The sequence below is a fragment of the Phyllobates terribilis genome, unplaced genomic scaffold, assembly GCF_046119375.1.
Source record: "Phyllobates terribilis strain yellow unplaced genomic scaffold, ASM4611937v1 Scaffold_156__1_contigs__length_4398808, whole genome shotgun sequence".
Classification (NCBI taxonomy): domain Eukaryota; kingdom Metazoa; phylum Chordata; class Amphibia; order Anura; family Dendrobatidae; genus Phyllobates; species Phyllobates terribilis.
In genome coordinates this window covers 2,762,205-2,782,251 of record NW_027362916.1, presented here as the reverse complement: position 1 = coordinate 2,782,251, position 20,047 = coordinate 2,762,205, and the positions used below count along the sequence as shown (strand labels likewise).

General features: G+C 40.6%; 1 pseudogene; it reads right to left on the bottom strand.

The window, feature by feature from the left end:
• Positions 1 to 9,602: 9,602 nt before the first annotated feature.
• Positions 9,603 to 15,454, bottom strand: LOC141206993 (uncharacterized; annotated as a pseudogene).
• Positions 15,455 to 20,047: the final 4,593 nt, after the last annotated feature.

Below are 20,047 nucleotides of genomic sequence, written 5' to 3'. Positions count from 1 at the left end.
TGTATGCATTGCGGTCTATTGTTAGATTACCGGTCTTGTGTATTTTGATGCCATATAGTGAGTAAATGTCGTCACTAAGAATTCTTATAAAACACAAAAAAAACTGAAAATATATAAAAATGTACTATATTATCGTAATTGTGCTCCTCCTTATGCTTCTACACACAGTCACTGAGTATTTCAATCAAATTGATGTAGCATGCATTAAAAATAATAAATCAATACCAAATTTGGCATTTTATTTAGCTGAAATTGAAATTATTTAAGCTAATGTACAATAATATGGAGTCACATATTGTACATAAGGGTTTATCATCGCTCCATAGCTAATATGAGATCACATATACTCACAATAGATTGGCAGCAGGTTTATACGTCTGTATTTATATATGATTAGTTCTATGTGTGGCTGCCTCACTTAAAGCGCAGGATTGTGCAAACTAAAGTACATACACTGTCAGGTGGGCGACATTACACTGATTGACATGACACCTTTGTTGATGAAATCCATCCAGTGGTTCTTGTTTAACCCCTTAATAACATCTGACGTACTAATACGCGTCTGTGCCCTGGGACTTAAGAGCCAGACCCGTATTAGTACGTCATGGCGATCGCGCGCGCACACAGGCTGTGCGGGCGCGATCGCCGCCGGGTGTCAGCTGATTGTCACAGCTGACACCCGGTACTATGTGCAGGGAGCGGTCCTGCACCGCTCCCAGCACATTAACCCCCGCTATGCTGCGATCGAAGTCGATCGAAATCGATCGCGGCATTGCGGGGGCAAGGGGAGGTGATCGGCGATACTCACCTCCTCTTCCGGCTTCCAGCGCAGACTGCAGCGGCTTCCCGGGTGTTGCCATGACGACCCGATGTCGTCATGACAACATCCGGGTCACCAGAGAGCAGGAAGATTGCTTGGACATGCGCAGTGCATCTCCAAGCAATCTTAACACTGTGCACTTCTGACAGCCTGCATGGCATAGGGATGGTGCTCCATTCCTATGCCATGCAGGCGATCAGAAAAAAAAAAGTGAAAGTCCCAGAGTGGGACAAAGTAATAAGGTGTACAAACTGTCTGAAAGTGGAAAAAAAAAAAAAAATGTGCAAAAATATTATAAAAAAATAAAAAAAATAATACACCAAAAATAAAAATATAATGTACCCATCAATAAATATTATTATAAAAAAAATAAAAAAAAAACAATAAAAGTACACATATTTGGTATCGCCGCGTCCGGAACAGCCTGACCTATAAAACTGTCCCACTAGTTAACCCCTTCAGTGAACACGGTAAAAAAAAAAATAAAAAAAACGCAGCAAAAAACAATGCTTTATCACCATACCGCCAAACAAAAAGTGGAATAACACGCGATCAAAAAGACGCATATAAATAAAAATGATACCGCTGAAAACGTCATCTCGTCCCACAAAAAACAAGCCGCCATACAGCTCCATCAGCCGAAAAATAAAAAAGTTTCATCTCTCAGAATAAAGCGATGCTAAAAAATATTTTTTTCTATAAAATAGCTTTTATTGTGTATAAGCGCCAAAACATAGAAAAATTATACAAATGTGGTACCGCTGTAAACGTACTGACCCGAAGAATAAAGCTACCTCATCAATTTTACCACACGCGGAACAGAATTAAAAAAAAAAAAAAAAAACAATTCATGAATTGTTGGTTTTTGTTTATTCTGTCTCCCAAAAATCGGAATAGAAAGCGATCAAAAAATGTCACGTGCCTGAAAATGGCACCAATAACAACGTCAAGTCATCCCGCAAAAAACGAGCCGTCACATGACTGTCTGCCAAAATCTGGAAAAATTATAGCTCTCAAAATATGGCGATGCAAAAACTAGATTTTACAAAAAATGCGTCTTTTAGTGTGTGACAGCTGTCAGTCATAAAAACCCCATATGATTCTGGCATTGCTGTAATCACACAGACCCGAAGAATAAAGTCGTCTAATCACTTATACCGCACAAGGAACGGCGTCAAAAATAAACTCTTGGGTTAGGATTGGGCTAGGGTTAGGGCTGGGTTTGGGGCTAGGGTTGTGCTGGGGCTAGGGTTGTGCTGGGGCTAGGGTTGTGCTAGGGCTAGGGTTGTGCTAGGGCTAGGGCTGGGGTTGGGATTTTTTTCAAAAGTAAGAAAAAAAGATGACGATATGGTGACTAGTGTTGAGAGCAAGTGCTCGCTACTTGAGTTTGCATCGGGTGCTCTGGTATGCATTGAGTATCGTGGGTATTTGAGTGACATGCTCGAGTCTCTGCCCCATATGCTTCGCGGCCAAAAAACTTTACGGGGATTGCCTGCCATGCACGAGCGATCCCCGCATGTTTTTTTTTGGGTGCCTAATAACCGTGAAACATGCGGAGCAGGGACTCGAGCATGTCACTCAAGCACACGCTGTACATGGTGCATACCTGAGTACCCGATGCAAACTCAAGTAGCGAGCACTTGCGCTCAAGAATAATGACAACTTATTCAATATGATGACCTAATGTAAACAAATTCTGTGCCGTACCTCTGGGTTCAAAATGTTCACTATACACCTTAATAAAATCCTTGAGGGGTATAGTTTCCAAAATGGGGACACTTGTGGGGGAGCTCCACTGTTTAGGCACATCACGGGCTCTCCAAACGCGACATGGTGTCCGCTAACAAATTGAATGGAAAATCGGCTCAAATTGTTAGCGGACGCCATGTTGCGTTTGGAGAGCCCCTGTGTGCCCAAACATTGGAGCTCCCCCACAAGTGACCCCATTTTGGAAACTAGACCCCCCAAGGCACCTATCTAGATGCATAGTAAGCACTTGGAACCCCCAGGTGCTTCACAAATTGATTCGTAAAAATGAAAAAGTGAAAAAAAAAACACTTTTTCATTTTTATGAATCAATTTGTGAAGCACCTGGGGTTCCAAGTGCTCACTATGCATCTAGAAAGGTGCCTTGGGGGGTCTAGTTTCCAAAATGGGGTCACTTGTGGGGGAGCTCCAATGTTTGGGCACACAGGGACTCTCCAAATGCAACATGATATCCGCTAACAAATTGTCGGCTCAAATTGTTAGCGGATATCATGTTGCATTTGGAGAGTCCCTGTGTGCCCAAACATTGGAGCTCCCCCACAAGTGACCCCATTTTGGAAACTAGACCCCCCAAGGCACCTATCTAGATGCATAGTGAGCACTTGGAACCCCAGGTGCTTCACAAATTGATTCATAAAAATGAAAAAGTGATTTTTTTTTCACTTTTTCATTATTACGAATCAATTTGTGAAGCACCTGGGGGTTCCAAGTGCTCACTATGCATCTAGAAAGGTGCCTTGGGGGGTCTAGTTTCCAAAATGGGGTCACTTGTGGGGGAGCTCCAAAGTTTGGGCACAGAGGGGCTCTCCAAACGCAATGTGGTGTCCGCTAACAATTTGAGCCGATTTTCCATTCAATTTGTTAGCGGATACCATGTTGCATTTAGAGAGTCCCTGTGTGCCCAAACATTGGAGCTCCCGCACAAGTGACCCCATTTTGGAAACTAGACCCCCCAAGGCACCTATCTAGATGCATAGTGAGCACTTGGAACCCCTAGGTGCTTCATAAATTGATTCGTAAAAATGAAAAAGTGTTTTTTTTTTCACTTTTTCATTTTTACGAATCAATTTGTGAAGCACCTGGGGGTTCCAAGTGCTCACTATGCATCTAGAAAGGTGCCTTTGGGGGTCTAGTTTCCAAAATGGGGTCACTTGTGGGGGAGCTCCAAAGTTTGGGCACACAGGGGCTCTCCAAACAGAACATGGTGTCCGCTAATTATTCAAGCAAATTTTACAATCAAAAAGTCAAATGGCGCTCCTTCCCTTCCGAGCCCTGCCGTGCGCCCAAACAGTGTTTCTTCCCCAAATATTGGGTATCTGCGTGCCCAGGGGAAATTGCACAACAAATTTTGGGGTCCATTTTTTCTTGTTACCCCTGTGAAAATAAAAAAAATTGGGTCTAAAGTAACATTTTTGTGAAAAAAGTTAAATGTTCATTTTTTTCTTCCACATTCAAAAAATTCTTGTGAAGCACCTGAAGGGTTAATAAAGTTCTTGAATGTGGTTTTGAGCACCTTGAGGGGTGCAGTTTTTAGAATGGTGTCACTTTTGGGTATTTTCTGTCATAAAGACCTCTCAAAGTGACTTCAAATGTGATGTGGTCCCTAAAAAAATGGTTTTATAAATTTTGTTGGAAAAATGAGAAATCGCTGGTCAACTTTTAACCCTTATAGCTCCCTAACAAAAAAAAATTTTGGTTCCAAAATTGTGCTGATGTAAAGTAGACATGTGGGAAATGTTATTTATTAACTCTTTTGTGTGACATATCGCTCTGATTTCAGGGCTTAAAAATTCAAATTTTGAAAATTGCAAAATTTTCAAAATTTTCGCCAAATTTCCGTTTTTTTCACAAATAAACGCAAGTGATATCGAAGAAATTTTTCCACAATCATGAAGTACAATATGTCACGAAAAAACAATCTCAGAATCAGGGGGATCCGTTGAAGCGTTCCAGAGTAATTACCTCATAAAGTGACAGTGGTCAGAATTGTAAAAATTGGCCCGGTCATTAACGTGCAAACCACCCGCGGGGCTTAAGGGGTTAATCTTTATATTCATTTCTGAGATAATGATATGCTCGTGCTCTGGGGCGGGCATTTGGGGAGGGGCTTTATCTTGGTGATCTGCTTGTGTATTCATTTGTCTGCTTTCTGATAGGTCACTGTGCGTTCAGTGACCTGCCCCCTATTTTAAATAATGCATATGCAATTGGGTATATCCAAGTCTGACATTTATATGCATGAAAATGGCGCCTACGCCCGCGCAAGCGCAATAGCGTCTCTCATTTGCCGATAGATGCCATTGCGCAAGCGCGGCCGGCGGTGCCATATTGTTGGAGGAAAAACAAAATTGCCTGCAGCAATATGGTGCCCGCACAGTATCACATACTAGAAGTAAACTCCAGCACCTTCTCCGTATCCATCACAAGAGATGTGAAGTTAAAACGTCCATTTTATTAGTTCCATTAAAAAAGCGCCATATGTAAGGCAGACCTTACGCGTTTCCAACCAAACAGGGGTTCTTAATCATAGGTTACATTGCTGTAGCTAAAAGACATATATACACACATATATACATATATATATATATATATATTTATATACATAAACATATGGACTGAAAACAGAAGAGAAAATAGGGTAGAGACCAATCTCTTCCCTTTCATTGGGAATAGGATGAAGACTGTTTCGTTTTCTGACCTTACTAGCCCCGCCTCTTTTGTACTCCGCTACTGGGCGCATCGCTCATTCTCCATCTCCTGTGTCACGCTCGGTGGGTGCGCATGCGCAGCCGGCGGCGCTCGTGGACTTCCGGTCAGGCGCACCTAGGAGGGCGAAGCGTTCCACGCTTGCGTTCCAAGTCTCTTCTGTAGTTACGAGATGCCAGACGGCGTTCATGCGCCCAATACACCGAGCATCACATGTACATATCAGTGCGATTTGATAGGGCACGGGCACTATTTAAGGAGCCAGTTAAGCTATAGTGGTTAACCCCCCCTGGAAGAAGCATGGCGAAACAGCGTCGTCGGGGTGCAGCACCAGGATCACTGGGTCACTTTCTCTCTCCTCTGGCTGTAAGTAATTGACATTATGACAACTGGGGATATAGTGGTTGGGTCTCACCACAATATTATTATCTGAATGTCCCTTTGATATAGCTATATTGGGGCAATAAGCCCATGCTGCTGGCACTGACACTTTATTTGGCATTTGTACTTTATACCCTCTGGTCATCATGTATCAAAAAACTGGATTGTTGATATCTGTATATCTATTAGGGTAACATGCCCATGCTGCTGGCACTGACACTTTATAGGGCATTTGTACTTTATACCCTCTGGCCAGTAAGCATTAAAAGCTGGATTGCTGATATCTATATATTCATTGAGGGAATAAATATCTTAACCCTACCCTCGATCCTACAAGAGCCTTTGGATTGAGTCCCATATACATAATCCTGGACAGCTGAAAATTTTCCTTCTTAACTTTTTAATCATTGTTTTGTTCTATGGAAAAAAACTTTTTTCTTTTAATATATGACTTAATAAAAACTGTAATTTTTTAAATTTCATTGTGTCTAGACTCCATTACACCCCTTAGTATTGCCTATAGTGGGTGACGTATGTTTTATGTGGGAATTGTTATTTATTAACTATTTTGTGTGACATAAATCTCTGATTTAAGGGCCTGAAAATTCAAATTTCGCCAAATTTCTGATTTTTTCACAAAGTAATGCAAGTCACATCGAAATTTTACCACTATCATGAAGTACAATATGTCACAAAAAATAATCTCAGAATCAGTGGGATCCGTTGAAGCGTTCCAAAGTTATTACATCATAAAGTGACAGTGGTCAGAATTGTAAAAATTGGCCTGGTCATTAACGAGCAAACCACGTTCGGGGGTAAAGGGGTTAACACATTAAAAACAAAAATTGAACGAAGCAAATAATATATATCAAACCAAAGGAAAGTATCTACGTATCAGACAATTGTCTAGTACCAATAAGATGGTGACATATCTATACTAGGATATGAATGGCAGACCATTTGGGAATAATCAGAAACCCAAAGCAGAAACACCAATCATGAGTTTGGTCAAAAACCTTTATTTCACCAGCAATTGGTTACATGGTGGCACTGCAGAAGCGGGGACCCACACTACATAAAATACAGTGATTGTATAATACACAAACAGTTATATATGTACAGTAGGTGATATCCAGAAGACTATTGATCCTATTCTGAATATTATTGGAGAGTTTGGTGAATGGTCAGGCCTGTCCATTAATTGGGATAAGTCGGTTATTCTACCATTTGATGATATCCCTAATTCCAGCATATTAGAACATACACGAATACAAACAGTTGAGAAATTCTAATACCGAGTATAAATATAACAATAAGATCTCCGGATTACATTGCACTGAATCTATATCTTCTTCTGGAAAAGTATAAAAAGAAAATCGATGCGTGGTGGAGATTACCATTATCAGCTGTAGGAAGAGGGAACTTATTAAAAATGATATTGATGCCCCAACTCTTATACATTCTGCATAATGCCCCTATTTGGATCCATAATTCCCATTTTCAGAAAATTCATAGCAAGTTTCGTTCTCTTATATGAAAAAGAAATCGGCTAGGATAAAATGTGAATATCTACAAAGTGACAAGGAATCTGGTGTTTTGGCGATTCCTAATGCACTAATATACAGTGGGGAAAAAAGTATTTAGTCCGCCACCAATTGTGCAAGTTCTCCCACTTAAAAAGATGAGAGAGGCCTGTAATTGACATCATAGGTCGACCTCAACTATGAGACAAAATGAGAAAACAAATCCTGAAAATCACATTGTCTGATTTGGAAAGAATTTTTTTTTCAAATTTTGGTGGAAAATAAGTATTTGGTCATTTACAAAGAAGCAAGATTTCTGGCTCTCACATACCTGTAACTTCTTATGTAAGAGGCTCCTCTGTCCTCCACTCATTACCTGTAGTACTGGCACATGTTTGAACTTGCTATCAGTATAAAAGACACCTGTCCGCAACCTCAAACAGTCACATTCCAAACTCCACTATGGTGAAGACCAAAGAGCTGTCGAAGGACACCAGAAACAAAATTGTAGCCCTGCACCAGGCTGGGAAGACAGAATATGCACTAGGCAAGCAGCTTGGTGTGAAAAAAATCAACTGTGCGAGCAATAATTACAAAATGGAAGACATACAAAACCACTGATAATCTCCCTCAATCTGGGGCTCCACACGAGATCTCACCCCGTGGGGTCAAAATGATCTCAAGAACAGTGAGTAAAAATCCCAGAACACACCGTGAAGCATGGAGGAGGAGGTGTGTTGGTGCTTTGCTGGTGACACTGTTGGGGATTTATTCAAAATTGAAGGCATACTGAACCAGCATGGCTACCACAGCATCTTACAGCGGCATGCTATTCCATCCGTTTTGCGTTTAGTTGGACCATCATTAATTTTTCAACAGGACAATGACCCCAAACACACCTCCAGGCTGTGTAAGGGCTATTTGACCAAGAAGGAGAGTGATGGGGGGCTACGCCAGATGACCTGGTCTCCACAGTCACCAGACCTGAACCAAATCAAGATGGTTTGGGGTGAGCTGGACCGCAGAGTGAAGGCAAAAGGGCCAACAAGTGCTAAGCATCTCTGGGAACTCCTTCAAGATTGTTGGAAGACCATTTCCGGTGACTACCTCTTGAAGCTCATCAAGAGAATGCCAAGAGTGTGCAAAGCAGTCATCAAAGCAAAAGGTGGCTACTTTGAAGAACCTAGAATATAAGACATATGTTCAGTTGTTTCACACTTTTTTGTTAAGTATATAATTCCACGTGTTAATTCATAGTTTTGATGCTTTCAGTGTGAATGTACAATTGTCATAGTTATGAAAAAACAGAAAAATGTTTTAATGAGAAGGTGTGTCCAAACTTTTGGTCTGTACTGTATATATGATATAAAACATTGTCTGAAGGGATACTTAAGTCCTTTGATCAATTAAAGGGGGAGTTTGGGTTGACAAATAAACAATTGTATAAATATCTACAGTTTCGGCATTCATTTAATGCACAATCAAGATGGACTCCCTTTTGGGTAGAAAATAATACTTTTGTTAAGCTGGTATTAGAGAAGGGAAATACTAAGGGTCGTATTTCTGATATTTACTGAATCCTTCTTGATAATTATTTAAAAATATTTCCTTCTCCAGCTAGACAAAAATGGATGGAGATATAGGTCCAATTTCTGAGGATCAATGGAGAGCGGTATTAGAACTGGTACCCCAATTATCTTTACATGAGGGGCAGAGATTTTCCCAGATCATATTAATACACAGGAAATATAAGACGCCTAGATTCCTATGTAACATAGGATACCGGACTGCTGCTGAACGTCCAAGATGTAACATGGATGCTGCGGGCCTATTACATCCGCTATGGGAATGCCGGGAGTTAGGTAAATACTGGAAAGGAGTTCTGTCTATTATAAAGAGGGTATATAAAATAGATATTCAACCAGACCCAAAAAATGCCTATTAGGTATATTAGAGGATGATATGGAATTTGACCCAATTTCAATAGGGATTTCACGTATTTTATTTAAAACTAGGAAACATATTGCATCCAAATGGATTAACCCCTCACCTCCAGAAATTAGTGAATGCAAAAATAAGGTAAATAATATTATCAGATTACAAAAAGGGGTATGTAAAAAACAAAACTGAATGAATAAATTAGAGAAAATATGGGGCTTATGGTTGGATACACCTGGAATGCCATCAAGGGGGTTATTGTTGGAGAGACATTGACTTATGGGAGAAGGGGGGTATTGGTGAGGTCTAATGTTTCATTGTAATGTTAAGGAATTCCTTAACATGTGGTATGGGTAATATAGCACACCTATATGTGTATAGGATTATAATGTTTATTACAATATTAAGGTTATATAAAAGATATCAAGAATGTGGAATATTAATTGTAAGAAATAGTAACTGAAAGTTATCAGACGGTAATGGGCAAGCTGAAAGGATATATAGGAGAGATGCATGTATGTGATCCCTATGGTATGTTATTTTATTATTTCTATGTACTGATTTCTTGTTTTGTAAAAAAAAAAAAACTAATGAAAAAATCTCAATAAAAATTTCTTGCATTAAAAAAAAGAAGAATAGGAAAAAGGCTTCTCCCCTGTGTGAGTTCTCTGGTGCTTAATCAAAGCTGATTTCTGGTTAAAACATTTCCCACATTCTGAACATGAAAAAGGCTTCTCCCCTGTGTGAGTTCTTTGATGTGTAACAAGAGATGATTTGTCTGTAAAATACTTTCTACATTCTGAACATGAAAAAGGCTTCTCCCCTGTGTGGGTTCTCTGGTGTTTAGTAAGATGTGATTTATGGTTAAAACATTTCCCACATTCTGAACATGAAAAAGGCTTCTCCCCTGTGCGAGTTCTCTGATGTGTAACAAGAGATGATTTGTCTGTAAAACACTTTCTACATTCTGAACATGAAAAAGGCTTCTCCCCTGTGTGGGTTCTCTGGTGTTTATTAAGATGTGATTTATGATTAAAACATTTCCCACATTCTGAACATAAAAAAGGCTTCTCCCCTGTGTGGGTTCTCTGGTGCGCAACCAAAACTGATTTTTGGTTAAAACATTTCCCACATTCTGAACAGGAAAAGGGCTTCTCCCCTGTGTGGGTTCTCTTGTGACTATCAAGAATCATTTTACGATTAAAACATTTCCCACATTCTGAACAGGAAAAGGGCTTCTCCCCTGTGTGGGTTCTCTGGTGCTTAATCAAACCTGATTTCCTTGTAAAACATTTCCCACATTTTGAACAGGAAAAGGGCTTCTCCCCTGTGTGGGTTCTCTTGTGACTTTCAAGAATCATTCTATGATTAAAACATTTCCCACATTCTGAACAAGAAAAAGGCCTCTCCCCTGTGTGAGTTCTCTTGTGTCTATCAAGAATCATTTTACGATTAAAACATTTCCCACATTCTGAACAGGAAAAGGGCTTTTCCCCTGTGTGGGTTCTCTGGTGGCTATCAAGATGCGCTTTCCGGTTAAAACATTTCCCACATTCTGAACATGAAAAAGGCTTCTCCCCTATGTGGGTTCTCTGGTGGTTTTTAAGATACGCTTTCTGGTTAAAACATTTCTCACATTCTGAACATGAAAAAGGCTTCTTCCCTGTGTGGGTTCTGTGTGGGTTCTGTGGTGCTTAACTAAAGCTGATTTCTGGTAAAAACATTTCCCACATTCTGAACAGGAAAAGGGCTTCTCCCCTGTGTGGGTTCTCTGGTGGCTATCAAGATGCGCTTTCTGGTTAAAACATTTCTCACATTCTGAACATGAAAAAGGCTTCTTCCTTATGTGGGTTCTCTGGTGGTTAACCAAAGCTGATTTCTGGTTAAAACATTTCCCACATTCTGAACAGGAAAAGGGCTTTTCCCCTGTATGAATTCTCTGGTGGTTATCAAGATGCGCTTTCCGTTTAAAACATTTCCCACATTCTGAACATGAAAAAGGCTTCTCTCCTGTGTGGGTTCTCTGGTGATCAACAAAAACTGATTTCTGGTTAAAACATTTTCCACATTTGGAACAAAACAATCTATTGTCCGCTGTGTGTATTTTTTGATGTTTAAGAATAGACTTTTCAAGGGTAAAACTATTTCCATTTTCTGAACGTGAAAAAGATTTCTTTGCTTTAGGAGCAGTTCGTTTATTAATGCTTATTTTATTTTGATTTTCCTTAGTAGTCGGTAATGAATCAGAAGATAGGACCTGTTTCATAGGATCAGATGATTGATGTTTGCTGTGAAGGGATGATGGTATATCTGGAGTAATGGCATTCACTTCAATTGTATCTTGTGGGATCTCAAGATCGTCAGATTTAAAAATCTCCTGTCCATCTGATCTCCTGGTACAGTCATCTACCAAGAAAAAAAACACAATTATTAATTTTGAATAAAATGTCCCTGAAATTTATATTTTTGAAGATTTCTACTTAAAATGTCTAAACAAACACATCCCTGGGCTACATGCTATTCCAGGAAAATGAAGAGATATATGCTCAAGTTTAAAAATCTATTTTATTAGACACAAATCTAAAAAATAGAGGAATATTTAAAATATTTTCAATATTCCTCTATTTTTTCGATTTGTGTCTAATAAAATTGATTTTTAAACTTGAGCATATATATCTTCATTTTCCTGGAATAGCATGTAGCCCAGGGATGTGTTCGTTTAGATTGATTTAGAAGTGGTATGCAATCTTTATTTTTCTATGGGATTCTTGTGATAATTGTACTTAAAATGCCTGTAGGAATGGCAAGTTATTGACAGAATGACAGTTCACAGTCTAATAGAAAACCTCATAGGATGAACCAGTAGAGCGTGGTGTCCAACTGTTTGTTCATTCTGCCTCCAAAATATGGAATAAGAGGCCATCAAAAAATGTTATGTAGGCAAAAATGACACCAATAAAAACTTCTACTCATCTCACAAAAAACAAGTCCCCACTCAAGTCCATCATCTGTCAATGGAAAAACAGAGGTTTCCACATTATTAGTGGCTCAAAGGCTCTTGAGAATCAACATGGCTTCCATAAACCAATCCAGCAATATCCGCTCTCCCAAAGTCAGATCTCCCCCTCGCTTCTGAGCCTTGCAGTGCGCCCAAACCACATTTAGCATCCATGTATTTGGCATTACTATAGTGAGAAGAACCCACTTAATTGATGGTGTGTGTCTCCTGGAGCACAATCTAGACACTATGTGTTGGGTAATAAAATGGCATATTTGCAATTTTCACTCTCCATCATCCACCGTGTGCTAATTTTTGGAAAGTGACTGTGAAGTCATAATAGTCACTTCTCCTATAGATTAATTCACTGAGGGTTATAATTTCCAAAATGGAGTCACTTTATGGGGATTTCTACTGCTCTGGTTTTCTGCCATTTTGTTATATTAGGGCTTCTGCAAAAGGTGTGTACCATCTCCTCTGGGACATCTACTTCTCCTCCTGCTTCGACTTGTGTGACGTCTCCTTCTGTCACCAGGAGAAGCCTTATTCATTCCGCAGGCGGCACTTGTGATGGAAGAGACGTTAGAACCAGAAGCTCTGGGTGGCGCAGGCTCTGCGCTGCCACTAAGATTAGGGAGCCTGGGACCAGTAGTACCATCCAGTCTGGCAGTATGGGTGTGTGTGCTGTCCAGCTGAAGTAATCTGCTCCCTGCTTCAGCCATTTGGAAAGCACCGCACCCTACTAAAGCTCGGAGCATATTGCCGGGAGCTGCCAGATACAGCCTTGTTCTCCTCTGGTTCAGTCCTCTGTGCTCAGCTCCCGGCTTGTGTATTTGTTTCCTGTTGTGACCTCGGCCCGTTTACTGACTACTCTTGTGTCTTCTGATTTAGTATTTTCTCTGTCCTCCTGGTTCTGACCCGGCTATCTGACTATTCTTCTTCCTATCTCACTCCACAGAACAGCAGGTAACACCGTGGCCCAAGCCTAGGGGTCTCTGTGTTAGTCCAGATCCATGTAGAGGGGTTAAAGGGTGATGAGCAAAGTAATTTTTGAAATCTATAAATGGGGTAGATAAGGCAAGCCTGTTCGTGGTGGCCATCTTTCGAGCTTCCAGGTGACCATAAACAGTGCCCCCAATACATTGTGTCTGGGAACTATTCCAGCAAAATCTGCATTCCTAATAGCTAAATGTCGCTCCTTCCCTTCTTAACCTGCCATGTGCCCAGACAGTAGTGTACAACCATATATAGGGTATTGTCACATTCAAAAGAAGTTGAAAAATAATTTGTAAGGTCCATTTGTTTCCTATTATCCTTTGTGAAGAATTTCAAAGTTATCACCACGTAAAGTGACAAACGTCAGATTTGAAAAATGGCCCTGATTAGGAACAGAAACCTGGGTGCCTGAAGAGGTTAAATCAGAGGATTACTGAAGTCAAAAACTGTGACTATACACAATAAAACATCGACTGAAATGATCAAACTCAACAGTCTTCATCAGTAATAAATGAGTAACTAGTGGTGAAACCTCTCTGGGGTAATTAGAGTATGGGGCTCGGGGGCTCTTGGGAATCTAAACTATCGTAAGGGACAATATTTTCTGTCAGATGAGTGTCAAGAAGAAATATTAGACGTTCAAAGAGAACTTTTTATAATAGTGCAGAGCTGAGGGGTCTTAAATTTAGATCTCGAGCATTTGGAAGAGGCAATGGAGACCTTCTTTTTGAAAGACTACCAGGGAGTTACAGCGTCACATAAGTGAGGGAGGCCGATCCAACCACAATGAAACTATCATACAGAATGAACTTGTAAAAAAAGAAAGAATATAAAAACATGTAACATCCCCAACTACTACATATGCATGAAGGGAGAAATCCAACACTAAACTGGAGTCACACTCATTTATGTTGGACCATTGGAGCTACTATGAGTCCTGAGCAGAAGAGTAGAGAAAGTATTATCGCCCCCATTTCAGGAGAGATTGTGCAGTAATCTGAATTTCTTAGGATCGAAAACATAATGGAATTTATGACGTGGAGTGACTCCATGAAACCAGGGCTGGAGCCAACACATCTCCTGCAGGCGTGAATAAATGTATATTACAGCCATCAGCCACGCACAGCTTAGAGATATATCATGGCACAGGTGTAATGTTTTTTATGTAGTTTATCACAATCCTGTTTGAAGTTAGTTGGTTTTAAAAGATATTGAAAAATCAGGATAAAGGGAAACTCTGTTGTTATTGTACAGAAATTCACACTTGGCCTCACTGCACATTTAATGTTGTCGATCAAAAAAGTCTGGAAAGACTGGACCTGGTCTTGTAGGGACCATATGAGAACATTCAGCAGCACAGAAGGGAGAGAAGGTAGATTCATCCAATAAGATATCAGGGATCTAGGAAGCCAACACCATCATTACCCTCCGCTTTCTCTTACAGGCCAATCAAAATATTTTTCTTCAAGTGATTTTCTCACTTGTCAGCACATTCTACGTACACTGTCATTTGGCTTTGTAGTTTACAGACCTGGGCAGGTAACGGTCAGCGTCTCCTAATCCCAGGGGGTAGGTGATTCCTTCAGGTTGTAAGTTGTATAGAAAAGGTCTTTCACAATTTCCCAAAGTAAATTGAACATTTTCGGACGGAGGAGAATGTTGTGGTCTAGTGGCAAAATGGTGATCGCACGATTGCTATACGGCCAGACTACACCACCGATAAAGCAGTCACAGCCGGTGACTGAGAAGAATCTGTGACTTCTCTGCATTTAGTGATTACTACTCACCTGGGTAGTCATATGTAGGAATCTCCTCTTTACACCGCTCATCACCCCTCACATATGTCTCCGTAGCATTAATATGGGTCAGATCTTCACCCTGAAACAAATATTATAAAAGTCACTGACAGATGGAGAAGTCCCATCTATGATCAGCTCTAATCCTGCCATCTCCACCGTTCTCATTACACAAGTATAAAACATATAATACTGGTGGATAAAACAAGACCTTTACAGCTGTCTACACATCATAGGGGAAATGACACCTTCTCTCCATCTACCTGATGATCCTGAGGAACATTGGGATCTTCTTGTTTACAGTCCTGTGGAAGAAGAGGATGGGGACATCTCTCTGGTGTTGTCCTCTTACTGGATATATCTGGAGGAAACACATACAGGGGCTGAATTCATTCTTTACATACAGATAATTATAGGTTGTGTGTATTTAGTCCTGTCTATTACCTGGTGATGTGAGGGGCTTGGGAACCTCCATCATGAAGTCCCTGTACAGATCTCTGTGTCCTTCTAAATACTCCCACTCCTCCATGGAGAAATAGACGGCGACATCCTGACATCTTATAGGAACCTGACACATACAATGATACCGTCATCCCCCAGATTCCTCCATACCGTTACTGTATAATGTCCCAGAATTCCCAGCAGTGTCACCTCTCCAGTCAGAAGCTCAATCATCTTGTAGGCAAGTTCTAGGATCTTCTGGTCATTGATGTCCTCATGTATCAGGGGGTGAGGTGGAGGCCCCGTGATTAATCGCTGGTTATGGAGAGAAACATTAATAAATCTCACTACAGACATTTCCAGAGTCCTCACCTCTCCAGTTCTGTCCGTCTGTTATTCCTATAGATAAGATTGATGTAATGTGACGTCATCAGAATCTCTCACCTCTCCAGTAATCCGGAAGAGGATCTCTAGGGTGAGGTGGAATATCCTCTCCGCCATCTTTTCCCTGTCCATATCAGGTAAATCAGGAAAATTTTGTTATATAGAAGATCTGCACTGAGAGGATCCGGTATTGTAGAGACCTGAATGAGAAGATAAGCCGATGGAACATCATAAAAATCCTGTGCAATAATACAACTATTGGAGATAACGAGGGGAAACATATAAGGAGATTTATTATTTGACAGTATTTCGTTTTTTCTTTACATCTAGTAATAAAACCTATATATTTAAGGCCACAGACAACAAGCAGGGAAATATTGAGAAAATATTAACAATTTCTCCCAAACCCCTCTTCTCTCTCACCTCTTCCTTATCCACCATTTGGACCAAACCAACTGTTTCCATGCAATTTAACACACACAGCAGAAGTCACTTGTAGACAAATGCAGCACAAAAGGTGCTACTGACCCACTTAACATAGGAATGCATCTCCCCTTAGCACAGACCTGGGATAGGTTGACACCTTCCAGCAGGGGCAGAGATTGAAGGAAAACTCATTTAGGCTTCAAAGGGGTTTAACACAAACTTCAGGATGTCCGGAGCTGATACGAAATATGAAATATTGTAAGTTCTATAACTCCGCTAATAATGGGACCCATGTTTTTAGTGGCAGGGTCAGCCAAGGAACAATATGCTTATTTTATCGTAGCTGTGAGTCCCTCCAGGTAGCTGGGGTGCAAAAGTAACAAAATAACAGACAACAACTATGTCATGTGTGGTCTCTAAAGGAAGGTAAATTCATAACGGAAAAAATGGTAGAGCCAGCCCCCTTAATGTCATCCCAGGTGCTGTGTGGGCAGGTCTCCCCTTAGGCATAAAAGAATCCAAGGAGGATGGATGAGTATTCATTGCCAGGGGGGTATAGAGACTATAATAAACGGATCTTGTTCGATAACAGTCAAATCAATAAGTGGGGCGCCCCCCTCCAGCTAAACGGAATTGTCTCTGCGATCTATTACGTAAGTCTTCTTTAATCCTGTTTATATTGTGTAACTGTATATTCTGTACTGTATTGTCCCCTTTGTAAAATCCTTGTATATTTTTCATAACACTGCCTTCCTTTTGGATTAAATATAAAATGTAATAGTCCTGTTTCTTTTGCTCTGTAATCGTTCCCTCCCCCGAAGCCATATACCCTACCAGAACGCAGGCGTCCGACCAGGCCTGTATTATATTTCAAATCTGGACGGTGGTGGCAGCGAACAATAATAATTGGGTTATCGTGAAGCTGACAGTGACCGTACGGGGGCATATACACATATCCCCACAGAGTGACGACAACGGTGAGAGATTATGTAATCTCCCCGGTGTCATCTCTTTGTGAGTTCATGACACCTTCCATAACGCTAATTCTCGTCCCATTTTCCGACAATGGAATTGGAATTAGCAATACTGCAGGAGATATTTATTACAAGTGACATGAGAAATAACTACGTCATGATGAGGCAACATCTTCTAATACGGATCTAAAACCATATTTGGCCAGAGTCCGTCACTGACTACTGCACCACTGGCCATCTATATGAATGTTTCCCGTCTTTCCCGGACTGTAATCTTCTATCAAGTTAGATCTCATGTCTGATTCACACACAGAAGTTTGAGGCTTTTATAAAAGCTGTTTTGTTTGCACACACACCGCAGACAGAAATGATTTGATACTGAAGTCTACATGTATAGTGTATTATGGGGTTTACTTCTGGCCTTAGGCTTTCCTATATTACAAGAAAAAAAAAACAGAAAAAAGCAGATATTAAAAAGTTTCAAAAGAAAACTGTCACCAACAATTCTTGTAGAAAAAAAAACATGCAAAAAGCAGAAGACACATTGTCATTTTTTAACATGTTAAACATTTGTGTTTGTTCTTATATGAATTCTTTTGAGCACCAGAACATAGATGTACACCGCAGGGATGGCATGGGTGCGGCTGCAATAAAATCCCTGGCAGTTTAACCACTTGCTCCTGCAAAAAGCAAACATGGCATCTAAGAAGGTTTGACAGAGTTCGGCTGAATGACCTTCGTCCCCCAAGTACTCAATAGTATGGGGCTGCCTAGTTACTATGATACTTAAATGCCTAATAATGGTGTTTGGGCCTGCAATGTACGAAAGTCTATTAGGCCGGGCCAGAGGCAGCATTCAATAAGTTACCTTTTAACGCCCCCAGACACATTAGACTAAAGCTGCATGAAAGCACTGATTTCGGGGGGTTTGGTTGACTATATAATGTATTTGGGGGCCTCCCAACAGATAATGTCAGGGCAGAGAAGGATCTGTGATCCTGAATTTCAGAGGCTAAAATGTTTGTTCTTCCTGTAGATAATCCTCCGCTAGAGGAGTCTGGAGGCGACTCTCTCATACAGACCACAGAAAAGCTGGAATATTTGTGTGTATGGGGGAGTCGGGAGAGATAACCGTCTGCCAAATGACCGATCAGTCAACACTTATCTCATGTGTATGGGGACGTTACTATTGCACAGGCAGGGATAATACACGGCACTACAGTAGTACAGTGCATCATCTGAGCAATCAGAGGCTTCTGTGTTGTATGATCGCACTAAGGAGAGCTGTTTAAAAAAAGTTTATAAAAAAGGTTTAAAAAAAGTTTTAAAGTGAAAATATCACAGTTTTAGCAAAAATAAATATTCATCACTATAGGGAAAACATGCATATAATGGTAAAATGGAGAGGGAGGTCAGCTCACTGTTTATTCAATGCACTTTGTCTGAAGATCACCGCATGGAGCCGCCCTGGTCAGGGACATTTCAAGGTTCAAGTAGAGCAAGGAGGAGAGATGGATTCTCCAGCATTGTCTATATTGTTAAAACCTCACATTAAGGCTGTGTGCCCACGATGCGTTTTTCAAGCGTTTACGCTGCGGAATTTCCGCAGCGTAAACGCTTGGGAAACACTTGGTAAACCTTCCCCCATGGTCTCCAATGCAAATCCGCACTTTCAATGCCCATGCTGCGTATTTTTCCGCAGCGTTTATGCTGCGCTCAAAAATACGCAGCATGTCCATTAATTTTGCGGACACGCAGCGTAATCGCCGCCATTGACTTGCATTAGGACGCGCCAATACCGCAAGACTGCATCTGTACTTGCGTAATTGACGCGTTCTAATGTGCGGATGGTACCCGGATGTAGAGGAGAGGAGACTCTCCTCCAGACTCAGGTACCATAGAATCTGTATATAAAAGAATTTAATACAAAAAATAAAGATTATACTCACCTTCCGATGTCATCCCGGTGTTTTGTCCACGCCGTCCGGTCTCTTGCAATGCTTGCGCTGTTGTGAAGGACCTGCCATGATGTCACTGAGTCATGTGACCCATCACATGACTCAATGATGTCACCGCAGGTCCTTCACAACAGCGCGAGCATTGCAAGAGACCGGACGCAGCAGAGATGACACCAGGAAGACATCGGAAGGTGAATATAATATTTTTTTTTTATTTTTTACCATTCTTATTCTTTTTTTTAACTATTACTTGGTCACAATATATAAATCCATGCCGGTTGCAGGGATTTATATAGTGTGACCAACTTGTCAAGCACTTTCCAAGAGATGCTCAAAATCGCTTGGAAAACTGCTTGAAAAAACGCATGCGAAAACGCTGAAAAAATGCTTCTCTCTGGCAGAAAAAAAGCATGTAAATCTGCATGCGTTTTTTTCTGCCATAGAGAGGCAAAAACGCTCTGGATCAAATCTGCTACGTGGGCACATAGCCTTATTGTGAGTTCATAAAACTGTTGTGATGGCATACCACCAAGTGGTATGTTAGTCTCTGTGATACTTTTATATCCTTCCCTTTCCTGGGTGTCCATTGATTACTGAGTACGTCTCAGACAATTTAACCCTTTATTGTATGGAAGTAAAAGAGAATACACAAATACAACTCATGCATGAGACATTCAATAAAATCACTGGAAATCAAAAACAAATACAATTAATTGCACTGTAATATTAATCCGGTCTGATGTTCATTCCCTGTGGGGCTCTAGTGTGTAATTTAAATATCCAATATGACTTTCTATTTAAGATTTTTCTTTTCATATCTCCACCTCTTAATGGTTTATAAACCTTTTCTATTCCTAATATCTGAAGGGTCTGATATCCCCTTTATGTTTTTGTGAAAAGCGTCTTGAAACCACAGACAGGTTTAATGTTGTGGGATTG